This window comes from Oncorhynchus gorbuscha, unplaced genomic scaffold (assembly GCF_021184085.1).
Source record: "Oncorhynchus gorbuscha isolate QuinsamMale2020 ecotype Even-year unplaced genomic scaffold, OgorEven_v1.0 Un_scaffold_1545, whole genome shotgun sequence".
In the NCBI taxonomy this organism is placed as follows: Eukaryota; Metazoa; Chordata; class Actinopteri; order Salmoniformes; family Salmonidae; genus Oncorhynchus; species Oncorhynchus gorbuscha.
The window spans coordinates 254-9,252 of NW_025746291.1; the positions used below are offsets into that span (position 1 = coordinate 254).

General features: G+C 51.4%; 1 pseudogene; it reads left to right on the forward strand.

The window, feature by feature from the left end:
• The first annotated feature begins 1,712 nt into the window (after positions 1–1,712).
• LOC124023215 lies at positions 1,713–7,148 on the forward strand (annotated as a pseudogene).
• The last annotated feature ends 1,851 nt before the right edge of the window (positions 7,149–8,999 follow it).

The following is an 8,999-nucleotide window of genomic DNA, read 5'->3' on the forward strand; positions in this document are numbered from 1 at the left end:
GTCTGGACTCAGTGTGAAGCAGATAGAGGCTGAATGACCACAGACAGCAGATCTCAATACAATTGGGAGCGGGTGAGTTAGATGGCGTGAGGTCTGCATGGCTGTACCTCGCTGTAAATCTGATTACACACACACACACACACACACACACACACACACACACACACACACACACACACACACACACACACACACACACACACACACACACACACACACACACACACACACACACACACACACACACATGCACACACACAATGCCCGAGGCCACTGAGTGCAAGTAACAGAGAGGAGAGAGGAGCTTGTTATACGGAACACAAGACACATTATGTGTTTGATCAACAGTAATCCCCCTCCAGCACAACCTGATTCCCTTATGTGAAGTGTGACAGGGGTGTAAGGAGCTGCTCTGTGCCCCTAATGTTGCTTATGTGCTGCTGGTCCTAACCAGGCTGAGTCAGAGGACAGGGCCTGAGACAGATGACTCTCATTACAGACCATGCCAAATATGAATGTTCACACCACACAGTGGAAGCAGAGGGACAGGAGAGGAGAGGGACAGGAGAAGGTGAGGGACAGGAGAAGGTGAGGGACAGGAGAAGGAGAGGGACAGGAGAGGAGAGGGACAGGAGAGGGACAGGAGAGGAGAGGGACAGGAGAAGGAGAGGGGCAGGAGAAGGAGAGAGACAGGAGAGGAGAGGGACAGGAGAGGGACAGGAGCAGGAGAGGGGCAGGAGAGGAGAGGGACAGGAGAAGGTGAGGGACAGGAGAAGGAGAGGGACAGGAGAGGAGAGGGACAGGAGAAGGAGAGGGACATGAGAAGGAGAGGGACAGGAGAGGGACAGGAGAGGAGAGGGACAGGAGAGGAGAGGGACAGGAGAGGAGAGGGACAGGAGAGGAGAGGGACAGGAGAAGGTGAGGGACAGGAGAAGGAGAGGGACAGGAGAGGAGAGGGACAGGAGAGGGACAGGAGAGGAGAGGGACAGGAGAAGGAGAGGGGCAGGAGAAGGAGAGGGACAGGAGAGGAGAGGGACAGGAGAGGGACAGGAGCAGGAGAGGGACAGGAGAGGAGAGGGACAGGAGAGGAGAGGGACAGGAGAAGGAGAGGGACAGGAGAGGAGAGGGACAGGAGAAGGAGAGGGACATGAGAAGGAGAGGGACAGGAGAGGGACATGAGAAGGAGAGGGACAGGAGAAGGAGAGGGACAGGAGAGGAGAGGGACAGGAGAGGAGAGGGACAGGAGAAGGATAGGGACAGGAGAGGAGAGGGACAGGAGAGGGACAGGAGAGGGACAGGAGAGGAGAGGGACAGGAGAGGGACAGGAGAGGGACAGGAGAGGAGAGGGACAGGAGAGGGACAGGAGAGGAGAGGGACAGGAGAAGGAGAGGGACATGAGAAGGAGAGGGACAGGAGAAGGAGAGGGACAGGAGCAGGAGAGGGACAGGAGAGGAGAGGGACAGGAGCAGGAGAGGTAAAGAAGGAAAATGGTGAAAATAATTAAAGCAGAGGGAACAGATATTGCGTGTGTGTGTGTGTGTGTGTGTGTGTGTGTGTGTGTGTGTGTGTGTGTGTGTGTGTGTGTGTGTGTGTGTGTGTGTGTGTGTGTGTGTGTGTGTGTGTGTGTGTGTGTGTGTGTGTGTGTGTGTGTGTGTGTGCATGTTTGATGGAGTAAGACAGACATTCTAACCTCTAATCCTCCTCCATCCTCTTGATCCTCTTCCCCCTCTCTCTCAGGACTCAGCTCACATCCATTATGTGGAGAGCAGAGCCTCCTCGCAGGCCTTCCAGTTCTTCGTGCCGATTGGTGCTGGGGCCGGACTCCACCTGCCGTCATCCATGTTCATTGGCCAGCCCAACGACAAGCGGGCCTCTCCCGATCTCTCAGCAGACGAACAGCTGGCCTGTCGCTGGAGGAAGGTGAGACACAGGAAGTCATGCAACAGGGGAAACATTTTAGCCTGGGCCCAGATCAGTTTCTGTTGTCTCGCCAACTCCTGTGTAATGGTCATTGTCGAGACCAGGAGTTGGCAAGCCAGCACAAACAGATCTGGGACCTGCAAAGGACCATTTTGCTCTGCAGCCAGGTGTTACCATGACATAACTAGATACTACAAAGGTCATTGTTTTAACATTTCACAATGACAGTGGTGGATGTTCAACCTTTTCTCTCTTTTATCATTCTCCCTCTGTCTTCCACCACTCTCCCCCTCTCTCTCTCCCCTCTCCCTCCCCCATCTCTCTCTCCCTCTCTCTCTCCCCCTCTCCCTCCCCCATCTCTCTCTCCCTCTCATCTCTCTCCCCTCTCTCTCTCTCTCCTCCCCCATCTCTCTCTCCCCCTCTCTCCCCCTCTCCCTCCCCATCTCTCTCTCCCTCTCTCTCTCCCCCTCTCCCTCCCCCATCTCTCTCTCCCCCATCTCTCTCTCCCCTCTCTCTCCCCATCTCTCTCCCCCACTCTCTCTCTCCATCTCTCTCTCCCCACTCTCTCCCCCATCTCTCTCTCCTCACTCTCTCCCCACTCTCTCTCTCCCCATCTCTCTCTCCCCATCTCTCTCTCTCCCTCTCTCTCTCCCCATCTCTCTCTCCCACTCTCTCTCCCCCCTCTCCATCTCTCTCCCTATCACTCTCTCCCCACTCTCTCCTCCATCTCTCTCTCCTATCCCTCTCCCCTCTCCCATCTCTCTCTCTCTCCCCATCTCTCTCTCCCCCTCTCTCCCCCATCTCTCTCTCTCCCATCTCTCTCTCCCCATCTCTCTCTCCCCCATCTCTCTCTCCCCCTCTCTCTCTCTCTCCCATCTCTCTCTCCCCATCTCTCTCTCCCCTCTCTCTCCTCCATCTCTCTCTCCCCACTCTCTCTCTCTCCCTCTCTCTCTCCCCCTCTCTCTCCCCATCTCTCTCTCTCCCATCTCTCTCTCCCCCATCTCTCTCTCCCCACTCTCTCTCTCTCCCCTCTCTCTCTCTCCCATCTCTCTCTCCCCCATCTCTCTCTCTCCCCATCTCTCTCTCCCCCATCTCTCTCTCCCCACTCTCTCTCCTCCATCTCTCTCTCCCCACTCTCTCTCTCCCTCTCTCTCTCTCTCTCTCTCTCTCTCCCCATCTCTCTCTCCCCCTCATCTCTCTCTCCCCCTCTCTCCCCATCTCTCTCTCCCCATCTCTCTCTCCCCTCTCTCTCTCCCCACTCTCTCTCTCCTCCATCTCTCTCTCCCCCATCTCTCTCTCCCCACTCTCTCTCTCCCCTCTCTCTCCCCACTCTCTCTCTCCCCTCTCTCTCTCTCTCTCTCTCTCTCTCCAGTGCCATCTTCTCTTTGAGTCCCTGCAAGACCTTGTGGACCACGTCAACGACTTCCACGTCAAACCTGAAAAGGATTCTGGGTATTGCTGCCACTGGGACGGCTGCGCTCGCAGAGGGCGGGGCTTCAACGCTAGGTGAGATTGACCTCAGATCATGACTGAGATGATTAACTGACCACTGAAATGTGTCCAACATAAGACATTTAAAGGTCCTTCATGAAACCAGTCTTACCACCTCTATGAGTGTGTCGTATCATTCAAAACTACCTTCCTCACTCTTCAGAAAGATGTTATGAATACCTTGCATTGTTCCATAAGGGTATGTGTGTGCACCTGTTATTATACTCAAGTGTGTGTGTGTGTGTGTGTGTGTGTGTGTGTGTGTGTGTGTGTGTGTGTGTGTGTGTGTGTGTGTGTGTGTGTGTGTGTGTGTGTGTGTGTGTGTGTGTGTGTGCAGGTACAAGATGCTTATCCATATCCGTACACACACCAATGAGAAGCCTCACCGCTGCCCCACCTGCAACAAGAGCTTCTCTCGCCTGGAGAACCTCAAGATACACAACCGCTCACACACAGGTTGGTCAGATACTCAGATAGACAGACACTCAGACAGACAGACAGACACTCACACACACAGACACTCAGATAGACAGACAGACAGACACACTCACACACACAGACACTCAGATAGACAGACAGACAGACACACTCACACACAGACACTCAGATAGACAGACAGACAGACACACTCACACACACAGACACTCAGATAGACAGACAGACAGACACACTCACACACAGACACTCAGATAGACAGACAGACAGACACACTCACACACAGACACTCAGATAGACAGACAGACAGACAGACACACTCACACACAGACACTCAGATAGACAGACAGACAGACACACTCACACACACAGACACTCAGATAGACAGACAGACAGACACACTCACACACAGACACTCAGATAGACAGACACACTCACACACACAGACACTCAGATAGACAGACAGACAGACACTCACACACACAGACACTCAGATAGACAGACAGACAGACACACTCACACACAGACACTCAGATAGACAGACAGACACACTCACACACACAGACACTCAGATAGACAGACAGACAGACACACTCACACACAGACACTCAGATAGACAGACAGACAGACACACTCACACACAGACACTCAGATAGACAGACAGACAGACACACTCACACACAGACACTCAGATAGACAGACAGACACACTCACACACACAGACACTCAGATAGACAGACAGACAGACACACTCACACACACAGACACTCAGATAGACAGACAGACAGACAGACACTCACACACACAGACACTCAGATAGACAGACAGACACACTCACACACACAGACACTCAGATAGACAGACAGACAGACACACTCACACACAGACACTCAGATAGACAGACAGACAGACACACTCACACACAGACACTCAGATAGACAGACAGACACACTCACACACACAGACACTCAGATAGACAGACAGACAGACACACTCACACACAGACACTCAGATAGACAGACAGACAGACACACTCACACAGACACTCAGATAGACAGACAGACACACTCACACACACAGACACTCAGATAGACAGACAGACAGACACTCACACACACAGACACTCAGATAGACAGACAGACAGACAGACACACTCACACACAGACACTCAGATAGACAGACAGACACACTCACACACAGACACTCAGATAGACAGACAGACAGACACACTCACACACAGACACTCAGATAGACAGACAGACAGACAGACACTCACACACAGACACTCAGACAGACAGACACTCACACACAGACACTCAGACAGACAGACAGACACACAGAAAGACAGACAGACAGACAGACAGACAGACAGACAGACAGACAGACAGACAGACAGACATACAGACAGACAGACAGACAGACAGACAGACAGACAGACAGACAGACACAGAAAGACAGACAGACAGACACTAAGACAGACAGACAGACAGACAGACAGACAGACACAGAAGACAGACAGACAGACAGACAGACAGACAGACAGACAGACAGACAGACAGACAGACAGACAGACAGACAGACAGACAGACAGACAGACAGACAGACAGACAGACTAAGACAGACAGACAGACAGACAGACAGACAGACAGACAGACAGACAGACAGACAGACAGACAGACAGACAGACAGACAGACAGACAGACAGACAGACAGACAGACAGACAGACAGACAGACAGACAGACAGACAGACAGACAGACAGACAGACAGACACTCCCTCACTGTAAAGTCACACGTTCTTTTGTATGCTGTATACACATGAAAACATTCCTTCCTTCATCCTTCATCTCTAACGCTAAAATAACCACTCAAGTTTATTGAATTGAATAACTTACCTGAATGTCTTTTCTCCTCAGGTGAGAAGCCCTACATCTGTCCATACGAGGGCTGCAGCAAGCGCTACTCCAACTCCAGCGACCGCTTCAAGCACACGCGTACCCACTACGTGGACAAGCCCTACTACTGCAAGATGGCCGGCTGCCTGAAGCGATACACAGACCCTAGCTCTCTCCGTAAGCACATCAAGGCCCACGGCCACTCTGTAGCCCAGGAGCAAGGCTGTCCGGGTGGGCTGAGCTCCCTGCTCAAGGTGGGTCCCCTGGGGGTGGGGATGGGTGGAAGAGGGGGTAAGCTGGGGGAGTCGGAGCTGAGCTACATCAGTGGGGCCCATATCATCATCCCCAGCGCCGCTGCCGCTCTCCTGGGGGGCCACGCTCTGCAGGGCCTGGCGGGCTCCATGCCTCTATCCCCCTCGCCCCCGGCCCCTGGACCTGAGCACGCTGGGGGTGCCCCAGCTCCCCTTGCACCACCTCCATCCTGTCTTTCAATGGTTCTCCTCTGAGCCTGGCCACCAAGTCGTCCCTGGGGCTCTCCCGGCCTTCCCCTCTTCAGCCCTGGGGCTGGGGCCCACCATGGTGCCCGTGTCCCTAGGAGGATCCATGGGGTCGTCCGCCTCAGAGCGCAGGGCCCACCACCACGGGTGTCACCACAAGGGGAAAATTGGGGGTGGGGGGGAGGAGGGGAAGAACAAGCTTCATCGTGGGGGGGTGCTGAACCTCTCCACGGGGGCCTCCCATGACCCCCTGTCCTGGGTGGTCATCCCCTCCGGCACGGTTGTGCTTAAGCCAGCTGTTGTCAACTAACACACACACACACACACACACACACACACACACACACACACACACACACACACACACACACACACACACACACACACACACACACACACACACACACACACACACACACACACACACACACACACACACACACACATTCCAGAGGAACTGAAGGGGGGCTGAGAAAATGTAGAAAAAGGTAGATAAAAATTGACGTGAAAAGAAAGAAAGTCCACTTTCAGCAACTTAAACTTAACAACAAAGTCCACACCTCAGTTTGTAAAATTGTCTCGGACAAAAAAAACTGAGGTATCTGGCACTGCTATCTTTACATTTATCCAGCACATCTTGGGACCATCAACAACTCAGAAATACATTTCAATCATGTGTCATTTTGTATTATTTAATAAGGCTTGAAAGAAAATGCAACAGCGGCCCTCCTCACCTCTTCCCCACATTCTCTGTCTCTGGCGTTCCCTTTGTTTCTGGACTTGCTCCATGGAAAGGACAGTCTTCTAATGCTCTGTGTCCTTCCTCAAGCTCCATCTCATGTGTATGTATTGATGACAGCCTTCTAATGCTCTGTGTCCTTCCTCAAGCTCCATCTCATGTGTATGTATTGATGACAGCCTTCTAATGCTCTGTGTCCTTCCTCAAGCTCCATCTCATGTGTATGTATTGATGACAGCCTTCTAATGCTCTGTGTCCTTCCTCAAGCTCCATCTCATGTGTATGTATTGATGATGTTCATGTTGACAGTGTGCTCTGTGGCCGAGCAGTGAGGTAGACACACAAATGAAACAGTAGGAGGCGCTCACTGCTAGGCTAGCAACACACAGTACGTTAGCAACACACAGTACGTTAGCAACACACAGTACGTTAGCAACACACAGTACGTTAGCAACACACAGTACGTTAGCAACACACAGTACGTTAGCAACACACAGTACGTCCCCATTCCACTGCTTTAAAGGTTACACAAACTACTTCCTACAAAGTGCTGTGAACACAATTGGACAAACTTCCTGTTTTATCGGAAGTGAAGTCAAACTGATTTAGAAGGGGATTACGGATTAATTGACTGCATCTCCTTACTTTAAATAGTAGGGAGGTGCTATTGGATGTCAATCAGAATGACATCCCACCAAGGAGCACACAACCCCTTTTAGTCAGAACATCAACCCAGGCGATAGTGATGTAAACCTCACAACTGCTGCTAACCTCTCAAAAACTCTCCTCAAACATGACCGAAACTAAACGTGAGCACTTTGATGACTATTTTTGACAATCTTTTCCCGATTCGGGAGGGTGACCATCGTGGACCAGCCCTTTCCACAATGACATGTCACGGGCTTGTTGTTGCACACTGGGGGCTTGTGTAAGGACGCAGAGCAACTCAAGTCTTAGAAGGCAGACAAACGGTGTTATATCACCCAGCAAATGACCAATATTCTTCTTCTTCTTCTTCTTCATCACGGTAACGTCTATGGCACAGGTGTTGTTATGTAACCCCCTGGTGGACAGGTGAATTACTCCGGTCAGTCAGCCTCCCAGTCCAATCTATTATTGTCCACAACAACTCTACTTCTAAATGACACAGTGAGTTAAGTACTGGGTATGAAAGGTCCACTGCTGAAGTAACACACTGTGTTGTGGAACAGTGTTGAAATGACCTTTCATTAAAAGCAGCTGTGTAAAACAGGTGGCTGTCCAGTGAAGAGTCCTGAGTCCTTGTGGAGTTGGCTGTTGGTTGCTTTGTCCCGAGTTCAACAGTCCCACATTGTGCCAAAAAAGATCCATCCTTGAGGGTAGACTGGGAGCTGTGTATCCTGAACCACAGGGTGTGTGACACAGGCTGATTGACACTATAGGGCTGACTCAAACCGTACCGTGCTGGCTGGGATCTTCTTTTCACAGTGTTCTGTTTAGCATGGTTCAGCATCATGGCGTAACCAGGCCAGGCTGCTACAGTAAGACATGGTTTGGTCCTACGGTGTGAATCAGGCTTTACTGCTACGTACAGCTGGGCTGGTCACAGGACACAGCCACACTACAAACTGACTCACTTCACTTTTCCAAGGAAGTGGTGTTCATTCACAGACTTTAGAACAATTGACTGATGTTAGAATCCGTATGGTTGGATTGATGCATTCAACATGCACTTATACCGTACAAAACCAGTGTCTTTGTTACGTTTTACAAAACATGGAACTGCCAACTTGTACTTGTGGCTCTCTGGAAACATTCTGTCTTTCTCTTTCCATCTTCACTATCTTGGTTTTCCCTTCATTTACGCTCAGGCTTGAAACGGCCACCTTTCTCTGTGGACTCTGGGGTCCTTCCATAAGCTGGAGTCGCAGAGATATGATGGATGTAGAATGTTGAGTGAACCATGTTATGTGGGTATAGGAGGGGAGGTGAGAGGAGAAGAGGACAGGTGAGAGGAGCATCTCAACACAAGAAACATTCCCCT